Raw genomic sequence first — 22,450 nt, 5'->3', positions numbered from 1 at the left:
AATGTGATGAAAGAAATCAACTGAAATAAATCACTCTACTATTATTCTGAAATTTCACATTCTTAAAATAAACTGGTGATCCTAACTGACCTAAGACAGGGAATTGTTTACTAGGATTAAATGTCAGGAATTGTGAAAAACTGAGTTTAAATGTATTTGGCTAAGCTGTATGTAAACTTCCGACTTCAATTGTACTTCAGCTATCCACATATGGGGGAGGTCAAATTGAGCACTTTGCATAATGGAAATGAGGCCACGATAACACAGGCCTTGGAGGCATATTCTGGTAATGGGAATTGTAGGGCCTTAATAAAATCTGCAATACGGAGAACTCGGATGGAATCAATGAATCCAGAAAAAACAGAATTCAACAATATTCACAAATGTATTGAACTTATTAGTAAGCAATTAACTAAATGTATTGAACAATTATTACGTTTATATCAAGAGAAATGAATAAAATGCATCAGTGCATACCCTGCAACTTTCTGAAGAGGCAACGTGAATTCCCCATCTGTGTATGTGCGGTGTGCACAGCTTTCACTTTGTGTAGCCGTTAGCGATGAAGCTAACGAAAATAAATATTCTGGTAGATGGGAAGGCTTTCCCAAAAACCTTCAATTAAAATGTTAACTATAAAGTAGCCTATGCTTACCTGGCAGAATGACATCATGATTATTTGCCTCAATCCAGTGGGTATTTGTTTTGCAAACAACCATCACACTACAAAAACACAGCACACTGCAAAAAAAAAAATGTCAGACCTCAAATGTGGTCCCCTCATGTGGTTTAAGCATTGGTTTTAGACTTAAAACTAATCAATTTAGTTGTTTTAACAAATAAAAAAACCTGGGAAAAAAACAAGGGGCAATGTAAACCTGGAAAAACAAAAACGGAATTTATAGGGCTTTAGAATAAGACAGGTTCGGTGTGCCTCTCCTGATACAAAAGGGGAGGTGATACCTCCACTCAGTATCCAATGCTACTTTAAGAGGACAGGTGGTTAACCATTGAGATCCCTAGTTGTTGGCCAATAATAATGATAAGTGTGTGCTGCACTTGCCACTGGTTCCATTGACCAGTTAATGCAGGCAATTAACTTTTATTTTCTCAATTTTACAAGCCTACGTTGTTAAATGGAAGCACTGAAAATCTTGAAGACACGACTTGAAAAAAGTTGAGGAAAGATGCCCCTGATCAAAAAAGGTGATAGGGCAGAGCTCAACATCTTCCACAGAAAGTCTTGTTCCAAACAACTGACAAATAAGAACAGGCCACTGAGTCCATTACATTGGATTTAGAAGGGGTAAACTCGTGATTGGTGTAACCACATATCTCAAATGTTGCAAATTTGAGCTGACATGACAAGATTATTTTAGATTCTCCAATGTCATAGAATAATTGAGTGTTAATAGAGGGACATGTAGTAGAACAGGCAGTGTGTCCTTTTATTTTAATAAAGCTGAAGTTACTGACAGGGAGAATTTGACAGTCATGTTCCGTGGATTAAACATATTTTTCGAGCGTAGGAAAACTTCATAAAAATCTAAATTCAAGCCAACTAAGTCTAAAATCTTTTCATTCAATTTACACCACTTCATCTGAGCAGTAGTCTACTCCCAGTGCTTGGACCGTTGGGCTAACAGTTCACTGAGGCATCTTATTTTTCTTAGTATTAAATCAACCATGGCAGAAGACATACTGAATAGAGAGGGAAATTGAGTGGCTGGTACCCTACAGGCCTGACGTTCTTTAGCTCATTGAATAAGGGGGCTGCATTAGCCTGGCCTGTTTTAAATAACCTGCCGGGATAGCACACTTATAAATGAAGAGCAAAGGCAGATAGATGCAGAGCCATTTATATCCACACTAGTGAGCTCTGCCTGCCATCTTGAAGACGTGGTTAGAATCCAGGCTGCATCACATCCGGCCGTGATTGGGTCCCATAGGGCGGCGCACAGTTGGCCCAGTGTCGTCCGGGTTTGGACGTCATTGTAAATAAGAATTTGTTCTTAACTGACTTGCCTAGTTAAATTAAAGTTAAATTTAAAAATATGAAAAATAAAACAACACCCTGCTCTCAGTATCCCAGTTAAGTCCGCTGACAATTAACAAAATGGACAATGAGTGAGCCGCACAAATTAATGACTATTGCAAATAGGTTTCCTAATGATTTATCTCTGAAGACAAAGTACTGTGCTGTTCAGCTAAAACTACTACAAATCACTACCGAGGCCAATTAACCACTACATCATAAATCCCGCTTTACATGCAATTGATACCAATCAAATTAATATGGTGACTATTAAAGTTTCTGCTTTGTCATTGGCACAGTGGCAGCTATTTGGTATGACTCGTTCTGTGTGTGGAAAACAGGAATTGGAAAGATGGCCTTGTTTTTGCAGTGAGATAAGTAACTAATTATCTCTAGCTTCAAACTAGAGTGTAAATGATGGGATATGAAGACATCCTATACTGAGTCAGTACACTGTGTCCATAGTTTACAGCAGCCAGACTCCTGTATTAGAGAAACAGGCACATCAAACGATAATTTACATTAATACCTGTGACAAACATCTCCTTAATTAATTGCACCCGCAATGAAACATGGTAATTGATAACCATCCTAAGAAGTGTCTAAAGGTTCCATAGTTGGCCAATTAACCACTAGACAGGAACGATCCAACTGTGCTCGTTTGTAAGGATGCACAATTGGAATGGCGATGGCGCTGGCAGGAAGGATGGCCGTTTTACAGGCTCCTGAACCAATTGTGCTATTTTGTGTTGTTTTTTTTGCACTGATCTTAACATCTTTTTGTACATAATGTTTTTGCCATCGTTTCCGATGACCTAAAATACACTGCTCAAAAAAAAATAAAGGGAACACTAAAATAACACATCCTAGATCTGAAATATTCTTATTAAATACTTTTTTCTTTACATAGTTGAATGTGCTGACAACAAAAATCATCAATGGAAATCAAATGTATCAACCCATGGAGGTCTGGATTTGGAGTCACACTCAAAATTAACCTGTTAAGGTATCTTTTGGATAAATAGCGTGCCCAATTTCAACTTCCTGCTACTCATGCCAGGAATATGATTAGTAGGTGTGGATAGAAAACACTCTGAAGTTTCTAAAACTGTTTCAATCATGTCTGACTATAACAGAATTTATGTAGCAGGCAAAACCCTGAGGACTAATTGTTCAGATCTTTTTTTATTTTTTGCCTCTGACCGTTCCCTATGTTGTCTTTGCCAAGGGATATTTGATAGGGACAGTTCCTACGACTTTCACTGGATGTCACCAGTCTTTGGAATTTGGTTGAGGTTAATCATTTGTGTAACGAAGAAGAAGCACATCCTGGAACACTGTTACTGTTAAGAGTTGCGCAAGACAGATTGCCCCATCTACAATTTGATCGATTAAAAACGTTTAAAAATACCTAAAGTTGTATTACAAAAGTAGTTTGAAATATTTTGGCAACTTTTGAAATGTTTTGTAGTGACGTTGTGTTTTGGTAAGCTGTTTTTTTCTGAATCAAACATGCTTTATAAATGGACATTTTGGGTATACATGGACGGAATTAATCGGGGGAAAAAAGGACCAATTGTGACGTTTATGGGACATAATGGAGTGCCAACAAAAGAAGCTTGTCAAAGGTAATGCATATTTTATATTTTATTTCAGCGTTTTGTGTAGCGCCTGCTACGCTAGCTCTTTTGTTTACTACTGATTCAGATAGGTGCATGCTATCAGATAATAGCTTCATATGCTTTCGCCGAAAAGCATTTTTTAAATCTGACATGTTGGCTGGATTCACAACGAGTGAAGCTTAATTGAGTATCTTACATGTGTGATTTAATGAAAGTTTTAATTTTATAGCATTTTATTTGAATCTGGCGCTCTGCATTTCCCCAGGCAATTGGCCAGTTGAGACGCTAGCGTCTCCCTATCCTCAAGAGGTTTTAAAGTGGAAAACCACACTACAGGCTGATCCAACTTTGATGTAATGTCCTTAAAACAAGTCAAAATGAGGCTCAGTAGTGTGTGTGGTCTCCACGTGCCTGTATGACCTCCCTACAACGCCTGGGCATGCTCCTGATGAGGTGAGATAAGTAACTAATTACTCCTGGACATGTCCCAGATGTCCCAGATGTGCTCAATTGGATTCAGGTCTGGGGGACGGGCGGGCCAGTCCATAGCATCAATGCCTTCCTCTTGCAGGAACTGCTGACACACTCCAGCCACATGAGGTCTAGAATTGTCTTGCATTAGGAGGAACCCAGGGCCAACCACACCAGCATATGGTCTCACAAGGGGTCTGAGGATCTCATCTCGGTACCTAATGGCAGTCAGGCTACCTCTGGCGAGCACATGGAGGGCTGTGCGGCCCCCCAAAGAAATGCCACCCCACACCATGACTGACCCACCGCCAAACCGGTCATGCTGGAGGATGTTGCAGGCAGCAGAACGTTCTCCATGGCGTCTCCAGACTCTGTCACATGTGCTCAGTGTGAACCTGCTTTCATCTGTGACGAGCACAGGGCGCCAGTGGCGAATTTGCCAATCTTGGTGTTCTCTGGCAAATGCCAAACGTCCTGCTGTAAGCACAACCCCCACCTGTGGACGTCGGGCCCTCATACCACCCTCATGGAGTCTGTTTCTGACCGTTTGAGCAGACAGATGCACATTTGTGGCCTGCTGGAGGTAATTTTGAAGGGCTCTGGCAGTGCTCCTCCTGCTCCTCCTTGCCTACCCACACACTACTACACTGACATTCCAACACACACAAACCCATGTTGACGCCACACACATACGCTGCTGCTACTCTGTTTACTATAAACTCAGTAAAAAAAAAAGAAACATCCCTTTTTCTGGACCCTGTCTTTCAAAGACCATTTGTAAAAATCTAAATAACTTCACAGATCTTCATTGTAAAGGGTTTAAAAACCATTTCCCATGCTTGTTCAATGAACCATAAACAATTAATGAAAATGCACCTGTGGAATGGTCATTAGGCAATTAAGGTCCCAGCTATGAAAACTGAGGACACTAAGGAAGCCTTTCTACTGACTCTGAAAAACACCAAAAGAAAGATGCCCAGGTTCCCTGCTCATCTGTGTGAATGTGCCTTAGGCATGCTGCAAGGAGGCATGAGGACTGCAGATCCAGGGCAATAAATTGCAATGTCCATTGCTGTGAGCGCTACACAAAGACAGGATGGACAGCTGATCGTCCTCGCAGTGGAAGACCACGTGTAACACCTACATAGGGTTGGTACATCTAAACACACCTTCGGGACAGGTACAGGATGGCAACGACAACTGCATGAGTTACACCAGGAACGCACAATCCCTCCATCAGTGCTCAGACTGTCCACAATAGGCTGAGAGAGGCTGGACTGGGGGCTTGTAGGCCTGTTGTAAGGCAGGTCCTCACCAGACATCACCGGCAATGTCACATATGGGCACAAACCCACTGTCGCTGGACCAGACAGGATTGGCAAAAAGTGCTCTTACGATTTTGTCTCACCAGGGATTAACTTTTATCATTGAAGGAACACAGAAACTTGTACTCTGGAGCGGGATCGATTTGGAGGTGGAGGGTCCGTCATGGTCTGGGGCGGTGTGTCACAGCATCATCGGACTAAGCTTGTTGTCATTGCAGGCAATCTCAATGCTGTGCGTTACAGGGAAGACATTCTCCTTCCTCATGCGGTACCCTTCCTGCAGGCTCATCCTGACATGACACTCCAGCATGACATTGCCACCAGCCATACTGCTCGTTCTGTGCGTGATTTCCTGCAAGACAGGAATGTCAGTGTTCTGCCACGGCCAGCAAAGAGCCCGGATCTCAATCCCATTGAGCATGTCTGGGACCTGCTGGATAGGAGGGTGAGGGCTAAGGCCATTCCCCCCAGAAATGTCTGGGAACATGCAGGTGCCTTGGTGGAAGAGTGGGGTAACATCTCACAGCAAGAACTGGCAAATCTAGTGCAGTCCATGAGGAGACGACACACTGCAGTACTTTATGCAGATACTGACTGTTACTTTTGATTTTGCACTGTCCCACAGTTGACAGTGCATGTCAGAGCTCCGAGGATTGTGTCGAGGCACAGATATGGGGAAGGGTACCAAAACATTTCTGCAGCATTGAAGGTTTGTTCAGGGACACATTTCATTTATGTTAGTCACATGTCTGTGGAACTTGTTCAGTTGTGTCTCAGTTGTTGAATCTTGTTATGTTCATACAAATATTTACACATGTTAAGTTTGCTGAAAATAAACGCAGTTGATAGTGAGAGGACGTTTATTTTTATTCTGAGTTTATATCCTGATTGCCAAGTCACTTTCACCTCTACCCACATGTACAGTGCATTTGGAAAGTACTCAGACCCTTTGACTTTACCCCCAAAAAATGTATATGTTACATCCTTATTCTAAAATGGATCCAATTGTTTTTTCCCCTCAATCTACACACAATAACGGCAAATCGTAAATAGGTTTAGACATTTTTGCTAATTTATCAAATTTAAAACATACATAGCTTATTTACATAAGTATTCAGAAGTCTCTGAATATCATTGAGTGGCCTAGCCAGAGTCCGACTTGAACCCGATCTAATATCTCTGGAGAGACCTGAAAATAGCTTTGCAGTGATGCTCCCCATCCAACCTGACAGAGCTTGAGAGGATCTGAAGAAAAGAATGGGAAAAACTCCAAATACAGGTGTGCCAAGCTTGTAGCTTCATACCCAAGAAGACTAGAGGCTGTAATAGCTGCCAATGGTTCTTCAACAAAGTACTGGGTAAAGGGTGTGAAAACTTTGTAAAATGTGATAAGGCTACTACATATTCATTAACTTGCTTAAGCAGAGATGTGTTTTGGATGATTAAAGGAGAAGTTAGCTTTTTTTACAACCAAATGGCAAGTGTTTGCTAGCACATGTGTAGGCTTGTTTTCTTCTTATTAGCTTTGATGCATGCTTATGGTATTGATCAGACTTCCCTTACCGAACCAACACGGTTATATTTACACAATAATATGATAATTGTGGATAGTCAGATTAGTATAATAGTTTGTTTAAAACATTTACATGCTTTGCAAGATGAACAATTTCCCCAATAATCCTGTTTACATGGACACATCTGAAATAAAGCTACTGATGGGACTTTCGTTGCCTAAACATCGGACCATTAGCATGGTTACTCCATGGATATCAGTCAATGTCATCACTAAAAAAATACAATAGTCTTTACAAAGCAGAATGTTGAATAAAATTATATTTACACTTACTTTACCGGTTGTACATGCTGTTTGTCCTTTTTGGAGTAGGAGGCGGCGATAGGGTATAAAGAGGAAAGTGTGATTTACCCAACTTTTTGCAGCACAGGGAGGTTCTGTATCTTGTATTTTCAATCTATTGACGCATAGAGTACCACAGTATTAGTCATAATACCCATAAAACCTAGCGGTAAAACAAGGAAATGATTCCAATCGTTTTTTCACCATGCATTTACCCATAGAGGATTTTAGAAACGCTTAAAATAAGGGCTGTGTATGGTGTAGGCGTGACATGTTGATAACTGTGTAAATCACTTTAGGACAAAGTGACTCATCAATATTTGCCTGCACTTACCCCCCAAAAATGAAATGACATTTAGCTGCTAAGGTGGCTATCACAAAGAACTACAAATGCTATGATGTGGACGAGACTTACGAATCAAGAAAAAAAGGTTATCTCTGGATGAACTATATAATGTTGGCTAAATGTAGTAATGAATAAATTGGGAAAATTTCATTAAAATTGACAATTCTGTGAACTGTCTTGTGCAAGTTTTAAATTGACACAAAACCTGTTAGCATGCAGGGATTGCAGGGATTTGTAGTCTTGTAGTCTACTTTTATGCATCATTGATATAGAGAGAAAAGAGTTGGCCCGAGAATTGAACCCTGTGTTCAGACTGCCAGAGGTCCGGACAACAGGAACTCCGATTTGACACTGAACTTTATCTGAGAAGTAGTTGGTGAACCAGGCGAGGCAGTCATTTGAGCAACCGAGGCTGCCGATAAGAATTTTTCAGAATTTGTGCTGCAGGATTGACAGAGTCGAAAGCCTTGGGCAGGTTGATGAAGACACAGTACTGTCTTTTTTATTTATTTTTATTTTACCCCTTTGTCTCCCCAATTTCGTGGTATCCAATTGTTGTAGTAGCTACTATCTTGTCTCATCGCTACAACTCCCGTACAGGCTCGGGAGAGACGAAGGTTGAAAGTCATGCGTCCTCCGATACACAACCCAACCAAGCCGCACTGCACAGCACGCATCCAACCCGGAAGCCAGCCGCACCAATGCGCCGGAGGAAACACCGTGCACCTGGCCACCTTGGTTAGCGCACACTGCGCCCAGCCCGCCACAGGAGTCGCTGGTGCGCGATGAGACCAAGCCCTCCCTAACCCGGGCGACACTAGGCCAATTGTGCGTCGCCCCACGGACCTCCCGGTCGCGGCCGGTTAAGACAGCGCCTGGGCGCGAACCCAGGGACTCTGATGGCACAGCTGGCGCTGCAGTACAGCGCCCTTAACCACTGCGCCACCCGGGAGGCACAGTACTGTCTTTTACCGATGGCGGGTATGATATCGTTAAGGACCTTGAGCGTGGCTGAGGTGCACCCATGACCAGCTCGGAAACCAGATATCATAGTGGAGAAGGTACGGTGGGATTCGAAATGGTTGGTGATCTGTTTGTTAACTTCGCTTTCGAAGATTTTAGAAAGACAAGGCAGGATGGATATAGGTCTATAACAGTTTGGGTCTAGAGTGTCTCACCCTTTGACGAGGGGGATGACTGTGGCAGCTTTCAAATCTTTGGTATTCTCAGACGATGCGAAAGAGGTTGGAACAGGCTAGTAATAGGGGTTGCAACAATTTCTGTGGGTAATTTTAGAAAGAGAGGGTCCAGATTGTCTAGCCCAACTGATTTGTAGGGATCCAGATTTTGCAGCTCTTTCAGAACATCAGCTGTCTGGATTTGGGTGAAAGAGAAGCAAGGGGGGGGGGGGGGGGCTTGGCAAGTTTCTGCGGGGGGTGTAGAGCTGTTGGTAGGGGTAGCCAGGTGGAAAGCATAGCCAGTCGTAGAAAAATGCTTATTGAAATTCAATTATCGTAGATTTATCGATTGTGACAGTGTTTCCAAGCCTCAGTCCAGCGGGCAGCTGGGAGGTGCTCTTATTCTCCATGGACTTTATAGTGTCCCAAAACTTTTTGGAATTCGTGCTGCAGGATGCAAATTTCTGTTTGAAAAAGCTAGCCATTGCTTTCCTTAACTGCCTGTGTATATTGGTTCCTAACTTCCCTGAAAAGTTGCATATCGTAGGGGCTATTCGGTGCCAATGCAGTACGCCACAGGATGTTTTTGTGCTGGTCAAGGGCAGTCAGGTCTGGAGTGAACCAAGCGCTATATCTGTTCTTAGTTCTACATTTTTTGAATGGGGCATGCTTATTTAAGATGGTGAGGAAAGCACTTTTAAAGAGCAACCAGGCATCCTCTACAGATGGGATGAGGCCAATATCCTTCCAGGATACTCGGGCCAGGTCGATTAGAAAGGCCTGCTTGCTGAGGGGTTTAAGGGAGCGTTTAAAAGCAATGAGGGGTGGTCGTTTGACCCATTACGGACACAGGCAATGAGGCAGTGATCGCTGAGATCCTGGTTGAAGACAGCAGAGGTGTATTTAGAGGGCAAGTTGGTCAGGGTGATATCTATTTGGGTGCCCATGGTTATGGATTTAGGGTTGTACCAGGTAGGTTCCTTGATAATTTGTGTGAGATTGAGGGCCTCTAGTTTAGGTCACCTAACAGTACGAACTCTTAAGATAGATGGGTGGGCAATCAATTCACATATGGTGTTCATGGCACAGCTGGGGGCTGAGGGGGGCCTATAACAAATAGAGCCAAATATATTGATTAAAGGCACCTTGTCCAGGAGAGATTTACATGGTTATCAAAACATCACACCAAAACAACATTAACAGCCCTTATTTTAAGTGTTTATAAAATTCCCTATTGATAAAAATAATGGTGTAAAAACAATTGGAACCATTTACCATTTGACCTCTAGGTTTTTGGGTATTATTACACCTCCACTGTGGGGCTCTATTACACAATATGTAAACCATATGGGAATGTAGTCGACCTAAGCATGTTTGATTAGTCACAGTGCGAATTGCATCAGTATTGAAAATAAAAACGATATTGACCAACATACTCTAGGTCAGGTTGCTACACTACTCTGTGGATATTTTGTCTCACATTCCTACCTGTAAAACGACCAACCACACGGACAACCGGTGAAGTAATATTTTATTCACTCTTTTGCCTTGTATTGGTCGTGAGAGTTAACTTTCCTGTTCCAAACGCTAATTTATGCCTACATAGAATTCTTTGCAATTCAACATTGGGTTTTCAGGCTAGCACTTTAGATAAATGCAGAAAATCGCCAATCCAAATAAACGTTATACCACAGTAACCATGGTATTTTTGCTAAACGTTTTTGATTCAGATTTCGGACATAACGTTAAAGTTGTATGTGAAAACAATTTCTAAAGATCCATACTTTGTTTTTCCAAAACTCACCTCACTCGTGCATGAAAGAGAAGCTTGCGCTACTGGTTTTGGAACACGCACAGATCAAATACACCGTTGGAACGCCGATTACACTGTTTACATGTCCTAATAATAAAAAAGATTATTCCGAAAACCAGTTTTTTTAATTGGCGTATGTTTACGTTGATTTTGACATTAATCCGTTTAAGATAGTCATGTAAACACATTACTCTATTTCCATACTCGGACTACTGCCTTAATCAGTTTAATATGGAATTATTGGTATTCATGTAAACGTTTGATAACGTTAACTGAAGTGACAGAAATGTCTGTTTACCGGTGTGTTTGATGAGATGTTTTTCGGGTTATCACTCTCGCTTTCACCACAGTTTCCTCCTCCTGGTGTCTTCCACGCCAGCTGCAGAAACACAGCTTGATCCCTCGGAACCAAAACACCGCATTATAAAACAAACCAAAGACGCTAGATATTTTATATAGCTAACGTTAAGCTAGTTAGGTAAATGTTTCCTGAACAACAACGTTACGTCCCATTAAAAAAAATATCGCCTCAATCTCGCTGTCCGTGTGTTCAAAAACTCCCGCTGGAGATGGCTCGTTGGCAATGTTCAAACAGCTGTTATCGTGTTTAAGTAAAGCTAAACTGCCTCAAAAAATGTGATGGTACTTCACAATGAGAAAACATTGACTGAAATTCCTTTTGCAGCCAGTTGAAGGGCAGTTTTATAGGTAAACTTTACTATCAAACTGGAGGCTCGCACTAAAACATTCGAACCACCACTTCCAGGAGAGAATCCGAGGACATCGTGAACGCGCAGAGGCGTACCGTTCGTGACTGTGCGCGCTCTCGTGGATGAGCGCACGTGGATTAGATTTAACATGCTCGGTCTCTCAGGACATTGCTCATCAATCAGATTGCAATTTTGGAAAACACTAAGTATGTTTGAAACCCAGCTCTGAAACTCTAATCTTTGTAGTGTATTTTTACTCTACTACTCTGCCATCCTCTGGTGCTTGTCTGTAATGGCATCCTCTAAAGGTTACCATAATTTACACTGTTGTGACAGTACACCACACCAGTGACTGGCCACTACACCAAATTGCCTCAGGAAAAGCTTAGTCTGGGGCTCCAAAAGCAGGTGTTTCGGGGGCAAGTAAGAGGCATGCTACAGTACAAATGACAGGGAAAAAACAAATTGATTTGTTACGTTTTATTATATCAAAATACAAAACATATCTGAAGCAGAGTAAAGGTTACATGAGAGTTTAGCATCTGACAATGTCAACTCAATAAGTTCTGCAGAGTCAGCATGGAATGGGTGAGAGGGAAAGGGGCCTTTAATTGGTACTATTATCCAATACAACACTACCTTGGGAAGCATGGTACACATCTCAGTAGACATGAATTGCTACTTCCCATGAGCCTCTGGCTAATCAATAGCTAAGAAACGCTCAATTTAATTCTCTTATATCCAGGCGAGTTTTGATAACTGGTCACAGGATTTGATAGCAACAACATTGAGTCACCATCAGTCGATTCTTGTAAAAATGTAAATTCTGAAAACGCTTACCTGGACCTATGTTTGTCCTGTACAACTGCGGTCCTTCCGCAGGGTGCTAAAATTCATACTTTTAATAAAAACGTGTATCGAATACAACCACTGACATTTTCCTCATTTGCATTTCTCATACTACTTACTATGTCAATTGAGATTCAATTGGCACATGCACATAGAGTCCCACAGTATGAGTCATAATACCTAGCTGTCAAACAGGGAAATGGTTCCAATCGTTTTTCGACCATTCATTTTCCCATAGGGGATTTTAGAAAAACTTAAAATAAGGGCTGTGTTTCATGTAGGCTTACCCTGGCATGACGTTTTGATAACAGTGTAAAACTTTTATCAATATATTTGGCTCTATTTATTCTCAGAAACGAAAATGCCAATTAGCATTAAAGTAGACATCATGCAAGACTACAAATCCCTGTAAGCTCTTGCACATCCTCTCTTTGACGCCTTTGCTAACAGGTAATGTGTCAATTTAAAACCCAATACCTGTTAGCAAAGGCGTCAAAGAGAGGATGTCCATTCTGGAGAAATTAGGGTTAATTGTCTTGCTGAAGGGCAGATCGACAGTCGGCGTGACTCGAACTAGCAACCTTTCGCTAACTGGCCCCAACGATCTGACCGCTAGGCTCCCTGCCACAATGTACAGCTGTGTCTGTCGCTATATCGCATTGAGGGGCCCCCTGGCCTGGGACTGGCGGCTATGCTTCTGGTTGGCTGCTGGTGGTGGTGGTTGAGGGACCAGGGTCTTCAAAATGATTATATATTTATTTATTTTTAGTAAGTTATTTAATACGTTTAATAGTTTAAATTTAGTTAACACACTGCCAGAACTTGAGGTAGGCCTAAACAAGAAACAGCCAATGACGCCTTTTGTCTACATTTTAAACAGTCTAATAAATCAATTTAATATATACCATCACATAAATAATATATTGTTTGTAGGAAATTAACAGTAGGAAATTAAAAACTTAGTTTTGAAAGGCCTCTGAAAGCAAAAGTTGGATATTTTATATCAGATGACAAGGTTGAACTATAGCCTAACAGGCACATGGGATTCAGTTCCTTGTGCTTAACTACAAGCATATAGAATGGTGCTGGATTAGATAGCTGCCGTATTACGGGCTCCTGATCAATTCTGCTATTTTGTGTGTGTTTTTTGAGCTGATCTTAACTTATTTTGTACATAATGTTTGCACTGTCACTAACCTCGATTTGGATGAAGATTTTTACTTCAATGAGTTGTCATCGCAGGACATACTGCTTACCAAGGAACCAGGCCCTAATCCCTGAGATGCATAGAAGAAAGAAGTGACGTAAGCGAGGCCGACGTGCGGGCACTTAGACGAAACTATGTCGCCTCTACCCTCCATTTTATTGGCAAACATACAATCACTGGAGAAGAAACAGGACGAGCTTGGTTCTAGATGATCCCATCAACAGGACCTGAAGAACTGTAATATCCTTTGTTTCTCTGATTTGTAGCTGAACAAAGACATGGATAATATACATCTATCTGTTTTTTCTATGCATTGGCAGGACAGAACTTCAGCTTCGGGTAAGGTAAAGGGGAGGTGTGTGTCTCTTTGTTAACAACAGCTGGTGCACAATCTCTAATATTAAGGAAGTCTCAAGGTTCTGCTCGCCTAGAATACCTCATGATAAGCTGTAGACCATACTATGTATCTATATTTTTCGTAGATGTTTATTTACCACCACAAACCAATGCTGGCACTAAGACTGCACTCAACAAGCTGTATAGGGCCATAAACAAACAAGAAAATGTTAATCCAGAAGCGGAGCACCTAGTGGCCGGTGATTTTAATGCAGGGGAACTGAAATCAGTCTAACTGCATTTCCACCAACATGTCACCTGTGCACCTTTACTCCACACACAGAAATGCATACAATGCTCATCCTTGCCCTCCATTTGGCAAATCTGACCATAACTGAATCCTTCTGATTCCTGCTTACAAGCAAAAACTCAAACAGGAAGCACCAGTGATGCACCCAATACAGAAGTGGTCCGATGTAGCGGATGCTAAACTACAGGACTGTTTTGCTAGCATAGACTGGAATATGTTCCAGGATTCATCCGATGGCATTTTAGAGTTTACCACATCAGTCACCATCTTCATAAGTGCATTGACGACGTCATCCCAACAGTGACCGTACATACATATCCCAACCAGAAGCCATGGATTACAGGAAGCATCTGCACTGAGCTATAGGCTAGAGCTGTCACTTTCAAGGAGTGGGATTCTAATCCGGACGCTTATAAGAAATCCTGTTACGACCTCCGACGAGCCATCAAACAGGCAAAGCGTCAATACAAGATTGAATCCTACTAAGCCAAATGCCTTCTATGCAGGCTTCGAGGCAAGCAACACTGAGCCATGCACGAGAGAACCAGTTGTTCCGGACGACTGTAGTGAATGTGAGTAAGACCTTTAAACAGGTTAACATTCACAAAGCTTTAGGGCCAGACGGATTACCAGGATGTGTATTCAGAGCATGCGCTGATCAGCTGGTAAGTGTCTTCACTGACATGTTTATGGCTAACATGACTCACATTAACACCATCATCCTAGACACTCTGGAACCATTCAATTCGTATACCGCCGCAACAGATCCACAGATGACGCAATCTCTATTGCATGCCACACTGTCTTCTCCGACCTGGACAAAAGGACACCTATGTGAGAATGCTGTTCATTGACTACAGCTCAGCTTTCAACATCATAGTGCCCTCCAAGCTCATCACTAAGCTAAGGACCCTGGGACTGAACACCTCCCTCTGCAACTGGATCCTGGACTTCCTGATGGGTCGCACTCAGGTGGTGAGGGTAGGCAACAACACATCCGCAATGCTGACTCTCAACACGGGGGCCCCTCAGTGGTGCCTGCTTATTCCCCTCCCGTATTCACTGTTCACCCACGACTGCGTGGCTGCGCACAATTTCAACACCATCAGTAAGTTAGCTGATGACACGACGGTGGTAGACCTGATCACCGGCGATGTTGAGACAACCTTAAGGGAAGAGGTCAGAGACATGGGAGTGTGGTGCCAGGACAACAACCTCTCCCTCAACGTCGCCAAAGACAAAGGAGGATTGTGCACTACAGGAAATTGAGGGCCGAGCACGTCCCCATTCACATTGATGAGGCTGTAGAGGAGCGGGTTCAGCGCTTCAAGTTCCTTGTGTCCACATCACTAAGGATCTATCATGGTCCTTACTCAACAACACAGTCGTGAAGAGGGCACAACAATGCCTCTTTTCTAATCCAGGAGCCTGAAAAGATGTGGCTTGGGCCCTCAGATCCTCAAGTTCTACAGCTGCACCATTGAGAGCATTTTGACTGGCTACATCACCGCTTGGTATGGTAATTGCTTGGCATCCGATTGCAAGGCACTACTGCAGTTAGTGCGTAAGTCCCAATACATCACTGAGGCTGAGCTCCCTGCCATCCATGACCTCTATACCAGGCGGTGTCAGAGGAAGGCCCTAAACATTGTCAAAGACTCCAGCCACCCATGTCATAGACTGTTCTGTCTGCTACCTCACGGCAAGTCTAGAACCAACAGGACCCTGAACAGCTTCTACCCCCAGGCCATAAGACTGCTAAATAGTTAGTCCAGGTAGCTCTTTGGTTAACTATCTAACTAACTGCATTGACCCTTTTAGCACAACTTTTTTGACTCATCACTTACGCTGCTGCTACTGTTTATTATCTATCCTGTTGCCTAGTCACTTTATTCCTAGTTATATGTACATATCTAATATAATTACCTCGTACTCCTGCACATCGTTTCTGTACTGGTACCCCATGTACAGTGGGGCAAAAAATTATTTAGTCAGCCACCAATTGTCCAAGTTCTCCCACTTAAAAAGATGAGAGGCCTGTAATTTTCATCATAGGTACACTTCAACTATGACAAACAAAATTAGAATAAAAAAATCCAGAAAATCACATTGTAGGATTTTTAATGAATTTATTTGCAAATGATGGTGGAAAATAAGTATTTGGTCACCTACAAACAAGCAAGATTTCTGGCTCTCACAGACCTGTAACTTCTTCTTTAAGAGGCTCCTCTGTCCTCCACTCATTACCTGTATTAATGGCACCTGTTTGAACTTGTTATCAGTATAAAAGACACCTGTCCACAACCTCAAACAGTCACACTCCAAACTCCACAATGGCCAAGACCAAAGAGCTGTCAAAGGACACCAGAAACAAAATGGTAGACCTGCACCAGGCTGGGAAGACTGAATCTGCAATAGGTAAGCAGCTTGGTTTGAAGAAATCAACTGTGGGAGCAATTATTAGGAAATGGAAGACATACAAGACCACTGATAATCTCCCTCGATCTGGGGCTCCATGCAAGATCTCACCCCGTGGGGTCAAAATGATGACAAGAACGGTGAGCAACAATCCCAGAACCACACGGGGGGACCTAGTGAATGACCAAAGTAACAAAGCCTACCATTAGTAACACACTACGCCGCCAGGGACTCAAATCCTGCAGTGCCAGACGTGTCCCCCTGCTTAAGCCAGTACATGTCCAGGCCCGTCTGAAGTTTGCTAGAGAGCATTTGGATGATCCAGAAAAAGATTGGGAGAATGTCATATGGTCAGATGAAACAAAAATATAACTTTTTTTGGTAAAAACTCAACTCATCGTGTTTGGAGGACAAAGAATGCTGAGTTGCATCCAAAGAACACTATACCTACTGTGAAGCATGGGGGTGGAAACATCATGCTTTGGGGCTGTTTTTCTGCAAAGGGACCAGGACGACTGATTCCAGGCATTTCTCATCTTTTTAAGTGGGAGAACTTGCACAATTGGTGGCTGACTAAATACTTTTTTGCCCCACTGTATATAGCCATGTTTTCATTACTCATTGTGTACTTATTATCACTTTTGTTAAGTGTTAATACTTTTCTATTATTTCTATATTTTCTTTCTCTCTGCATTGTTGTGAAGGGCCCGTAAATAAACATTTCACTGTTAGTCTCTACACCTGTTGTTTACGAAGCATGTGACACATAAAATGTGATTTGATAAAGCAATATCGAATTGATGTGGATGGTCCTGCTGCTTATGTTGTGAAGACAGCTGTCTACCTGATCTTACATGATTGATGTGATTTCGTTGCTGTCCGACTATTCTAAAGAACAAGGTGTAGCCTTGCTTGGCCTAATTATTTCTTCATAATTTTGACTTTAGCTGCTCGTTGCACATTGCCTTTTATCAATCTACGCACTCCATAATCTGGGTACAGGTATAGTGTACTAAATGATGACTGACGACCATTCAAACATTAATGCATTGATGATACTAGCTACTTTTGAAGTTATTAGCCCTAATTGTAAAAAATAAAAAATAAATAGGGGGCCCCTCAAATGTTTTCATCCCCCCTGTGGCGAAACCCAAGCTCTGCGCCTGGTTGAACCTATCCAATCCTTTGATATCCAAGTGCCTGTTGGGGCCATCCTGCTCCACTATCAATCACAGACAACAAGAAACATGTTTGTACATAACAAGTATCCCCCGTGAAGCTGCATGGGCTGTCACACATTCTTGATGTCTTTGTCTCATTCCTCCGTGACTGAATCATAATTTCAAAAACCCAAAACATACATACAGTGGCAGCTAAGAATGACTTCTGTCACTCTGTGCATTTCTGAACACAATTATCCAACTGATTGATTAATTACAATTCATGTTACAGTCAGTGAAGCAGGATGACAAGTTTTCGTTTGTGATGGCATGTGTAAGTAGTATGTACTTTCTAAAGCTTTCCATACATTCCTGGGGGAGGCATTGGTCTGCCCAGAGAGCACAGGAGAAAGGGTGGTAAAAACAGAAAAACAGTATGACGCAAGGCTTTTGTTCAGCACCATATAGAGTACATGTTTGTTTCTCTCTTTCACATAAAAGGAAATGTATCAGGGACATTCATATAACAATAATACCAGAAGATGAGGTGCAATTAACCCTCTGGGTGCCTCTTGTATTTGTGAATTATTTATGTAGATAATAAATAAGTTGTGTCAGTAAACGAAAATATTAAATATATGGAATTGAAATGGTTTGGTTTCAAAGTCACTTTGAAGGGAAATATGTAAAATGGTCTATAAAATATGTTTTGAATGGACAGGTACATGAAATGCCATTGATCCATTTGCTTAGAAGTCACTCAAAAATGATTTTATATAACACAAAACAATACTCTAACTAAAAAGTGATGTAATATACATCAGTAAACCTACTGCAAATTTCAACACCAAACATACCAGTACACTAGAAATAAAATGTTGTCTGTTTATGGAACGTTTTAGAATGTCTGGGGTGACCAGAAGTGAGGAAGTAGATGGCAATACATTCTAGTTATTGTGTCTGTGCTGGCAAATTTAAATGCTAGTATACCCTGCTCTCAAGTGTCCTGATGGCCGGATGATAGTAACATCTCTATGCGAAGATATCTACAATGAGGCATTCTGAGGTACTGAGTTGTCTCCGGCTTCAACCCTACTGTGCTGTAGACTTAATTGAGTATTGTTTTGTGTTACCCAAAAATTCAGAGCGGGAGGCCAAATAAGGATGGGACAATATTTAGCAAAATACATCTGAACAGTCCTTTGTACACTTGTATTGCATTTAGTGAGGCATAATGATGTGAAAAGATGGATGGCATGGAATTAAATCATACACAGAGGCTACATCAAAAGGGTTAACACTACTGCAGTTGAGTGCTTGTAAACTGAATTGTCAAGCAGTGTTGCGCAAACCTGTAAAAAACGTGTGAAACTGTATAATGACCACCAATACTTGGACATACAGGACGGAGCAATCAATGTCTCAATTTATCCAGCATCAACACCCATGTACTCTGTACCAAGAACGACATGGGAGTCATAATAATGAAATGTCTTTCCAATCTATGGCAACTTGGATTCTCATAAAATGGACACTGAGGATGTAAGTCCATCTCATCTGATTATTCCCTGAAGCTGCAACACAACTCTGACACAGCAATATCCATTACATACAGTAAACCCACACACAAAAAAACAATGAATCTATGCCAAATAATAAGTAATTTTTCTTGTTTTCTTATATCAGCAACGTATCTCTACTCTGTACTGTACCTATACTAACTAACAATCGGCCTACGTCTAAAGGTTTACCTCATTTGATATCCTACTAAACTGTCAATGAATTTGCTATCTTTGTATGTCAAATGCCATAACAAATACAAAATCAGTACAACACCAAGAAGGGTTTGTTCATTGCCAAAATGTCTAACCACAGTGTACAGTTTCAGGACGGTTCTACAGTAGACTACAACATTGTTTGTTGGTAAAAAAAAAACATGGTATTCACAAGGTGTGTGAAGCAAGGAGTTAAAAACCTCTTAAGGATCTGCCCCTTTTTTTCAATTTTCGCCTAAAATGACATACCCAAATCTAACTGCCTGTAGCTCAGGACCTGAAGCAAGGATATGCATATTCTTGATATCATTTGAAAGCAAACACTTTGAAGTTTGTGGAAATGTGAAATGAATGTAGGAGAATATAACACATTAGATCTGTTAAAAGATAATACAAAGAAAAAAACATGCGTTTTTTTGTATATATTTTTTTACCATCATCTTTGAAATGCAAGAGAAAGGCCATAATGAATTTTTCAGCCCAGGCACAATCTATATTTTGGCCACTAGATGGGGGCAGTGTACGTGCAAAGTTTTAGACTGATCAAATGAACCATTGTATTGCTGTTAAACATTTTGTATCAAGACTTCCCAAATGTGCCTAATTGGTTTATTTATACATTTTCAAGTTCATAACTGTACACTTTCCTCAAACAATAGCATGGTATTGGACAGTGCAGTTAGATTATCAATAATTTAAGCTTTCTGCCATTATCAGATATGTCTATGTCCTGGGAAATGTTCTTGTTACTTACAATCTCATGCTAATCGCATTTATCTATGTTAGCTCAACCATCCCACGGGGGATCCACCGATCCTGTAGAGGTGTTAACTCACCACCTAAAGCACCACAAAATGGATTGATAATAGCACCAGTTGTTGTCAGAATGTGTGCAATGGAATTACAAAGTCAATATGCCCCACTTATGGGTCTCTAGAAAATGTTACTGTCATCTTTATAGTATGCTGCAACTCTACTAATCAAATCTTTGCACCTATTGAGAGCTAGAGGCAGAACATATACATTACACCATAAACAATGTGGCTAAATTGGAAACACACTTACTTTGCTGTCATAAAAACATTAGGAACCCCTAAAATTGTTTTTCAAAGCAGCATTGAATATCTGTTACGCACACATACACTGTAAAATATCTCTGATTACACAATCTGTTGACGATAGGAATATAGATTACACATACATTATATTGTAATCTGCTGCTATACAGAACGCAAATGAACACCTGCATGAAAACGTTCCCTCTTTCCTAAAGCCAATTGAGTCTAAGACAAGATACATGGTTCTTGAGCGGGCCAGCAGTAACATTTGGAGTTGAGGATCTGTGGCAGTCTTGGGAACAGACTGGTATAATGATGGACCTATTGTAGTGCCACATAGTTATTTATTATTCCCATTGGCCAAGCTAGCCATGTTAGCATATCCCAAGATCAACTTGTCAGGAATGATTCATTGCAGGTAAAATTAAGTAAATAATTAATTCCAGTGCTTTCCAGTTATGCTTAACAATTTGTAAAACCCTGTATCTTTATCTTAGTCTGTAATAAACCAATGACACTTGCACCCTTTTTCTGTTATTTATTTTGTTTTGTACAGAACTGAAATGGTTTGCCTCAAAGGCATTTCTGTGTCAGTGGAATATAAATATTCTTTATTTGTATGATTCTGTTTATCTAAAAATGCAACAAGTGGATATAAAAATAAAAACAACATTAAATAATACACCATGAAAACCATTGACACCAAATGTATTCTATATCTGTTTGATTTATAATACTGAATAATTCAAACTAATTTGTAGTATTTAGAATAATTCAGTCACTCACATAGAAATCTAGTGGTCTGCTACTTGTCACAATGTACCACTGAAACAGACTGTACTCTACTCAGTTCCCAGTCACTCTGCAATGTACTCTGTGGATCATATTCTCATGTACAAAAAATATATATGACAAGGTATGCTTTTTTTTAAACATTATTTACACTGCATTTGCTGTAGTCTTTGAGTCTAGCACATTTTTCTTTATTTAACTAGGCAAGTCAGTTAAGAACAAATTCTTATTTACAATGACGGCCTAGGAACAGTGGGTTAACTGCCTTGTTCAGGGGCAGAAAAACAGATTTTTACCCAGTCAGCTCAGGGATTTGATCTAGCAACCTTGCAGGTCTTGGCTCAATGCGCTAACCACCACGCTACCTGCCACCCCAAGTAACTAGTAAACCCACAAGGTTGATTGTATTTCATACTGTACATAATGCTTGGCCTCGACTTGACTGTGTACAGTACAGTACTGTGCAGTGTTTTCAAATGTCCCTTTCTTGGGGTGGCATGATGCTTTGGTATTTTGTTATACAGCTATGTTTTGGTTTTATACATCATTTTGTGTGAAACTCAGATTAACGTTTGGGAGATTACCAGTGTTCTATTCAAAATAACAACATATAATAAGTGTGCTCTACCAGAGGAAGTACAATTCTGAAAATAAATATTCAAATAAAACACTGTCCTTGAAAACGTGTGTTTTAGCACCAGAGGTTCTTACTCTACAGACCATTTAATGAATTAGGCATAGAACAACCATCAAAGACCAAAATACATAGGGGCTTTAAAATGCTCTGTAATGCTCTATGCTCTGCTATGAAGTAGTATCATTACTCATTGGGGAAAGCAAACCACAACCGCACTCATATCTTAGTTCAAACCAAATAAGAAATAAGGACCAAACATCTCCTCTTCCATAGAGCAGACAACTATGATGACAGTTCCTCTTACAAGGTGTTACTTTGCCAACCCCTAAGTTGCAAACAATATGATCGATATTAGATGACCTCTGAGTATGGTCCAGATACACCAGAAAAAAAGCTATTGCTATACTTCACAGACAGTATCATGTCATTGTTAACTGTAAAATGTACAGCTGTACAGTTTAGATGTGGGCCACTACATCATGTAACTGCTTGTATATCTCCTGAAGTCATTTACACAAATGCCCCAAATATCTGTGAAAACATAAAGGGAAAT

General features: G+C 41.0%; 1 protein-coding gene across 2 annotated transcripts in view; it reads right to left on the bottom strand.

The window, feature by feature from the left end:
• LOC110533528 (rho GTPase-activating protein 32) overlaps positions 1-11,462 on the bottom strand; it is a 227,102-nt gene extending 215,640 nt beyond the window's left edge. For both annotated transcript variants that reach the window (XM_036989928.1, XM_021617826.2), the window contains exon 1: positions 10,944-11,462. The gene's annotated coding sequence lies outside the window, so the exon portion shown is untranslated. The remainder of the gene's footprint in view (positions 1-10,943) is intronic.
• Between the last annotated feature and the right edge of the window lie 10,988 nt (positions 11,463-22,450).

This window comes from Oncorhynchus mykiss, chromosome 10, assembly GCF_013265735.2.
Source record: "Oncorhynchus mykiss isolate Arlee chromosome 10, USDA_OmykA_1.1, whole genome shotgun sequence".
NCBI classification, from domain to species: domain Eukaryota; kingdom Metazoa; phylum Chordata; class Actinopteri; order Salmoniformes; family Salmonidae; genus Oncorhynchus; species Oncorhynchus mykiss.
Note: the sequence above shows the minus strand (reverse complement) of the source record. Positions and strands in the feature narration are given on the sequence as shown.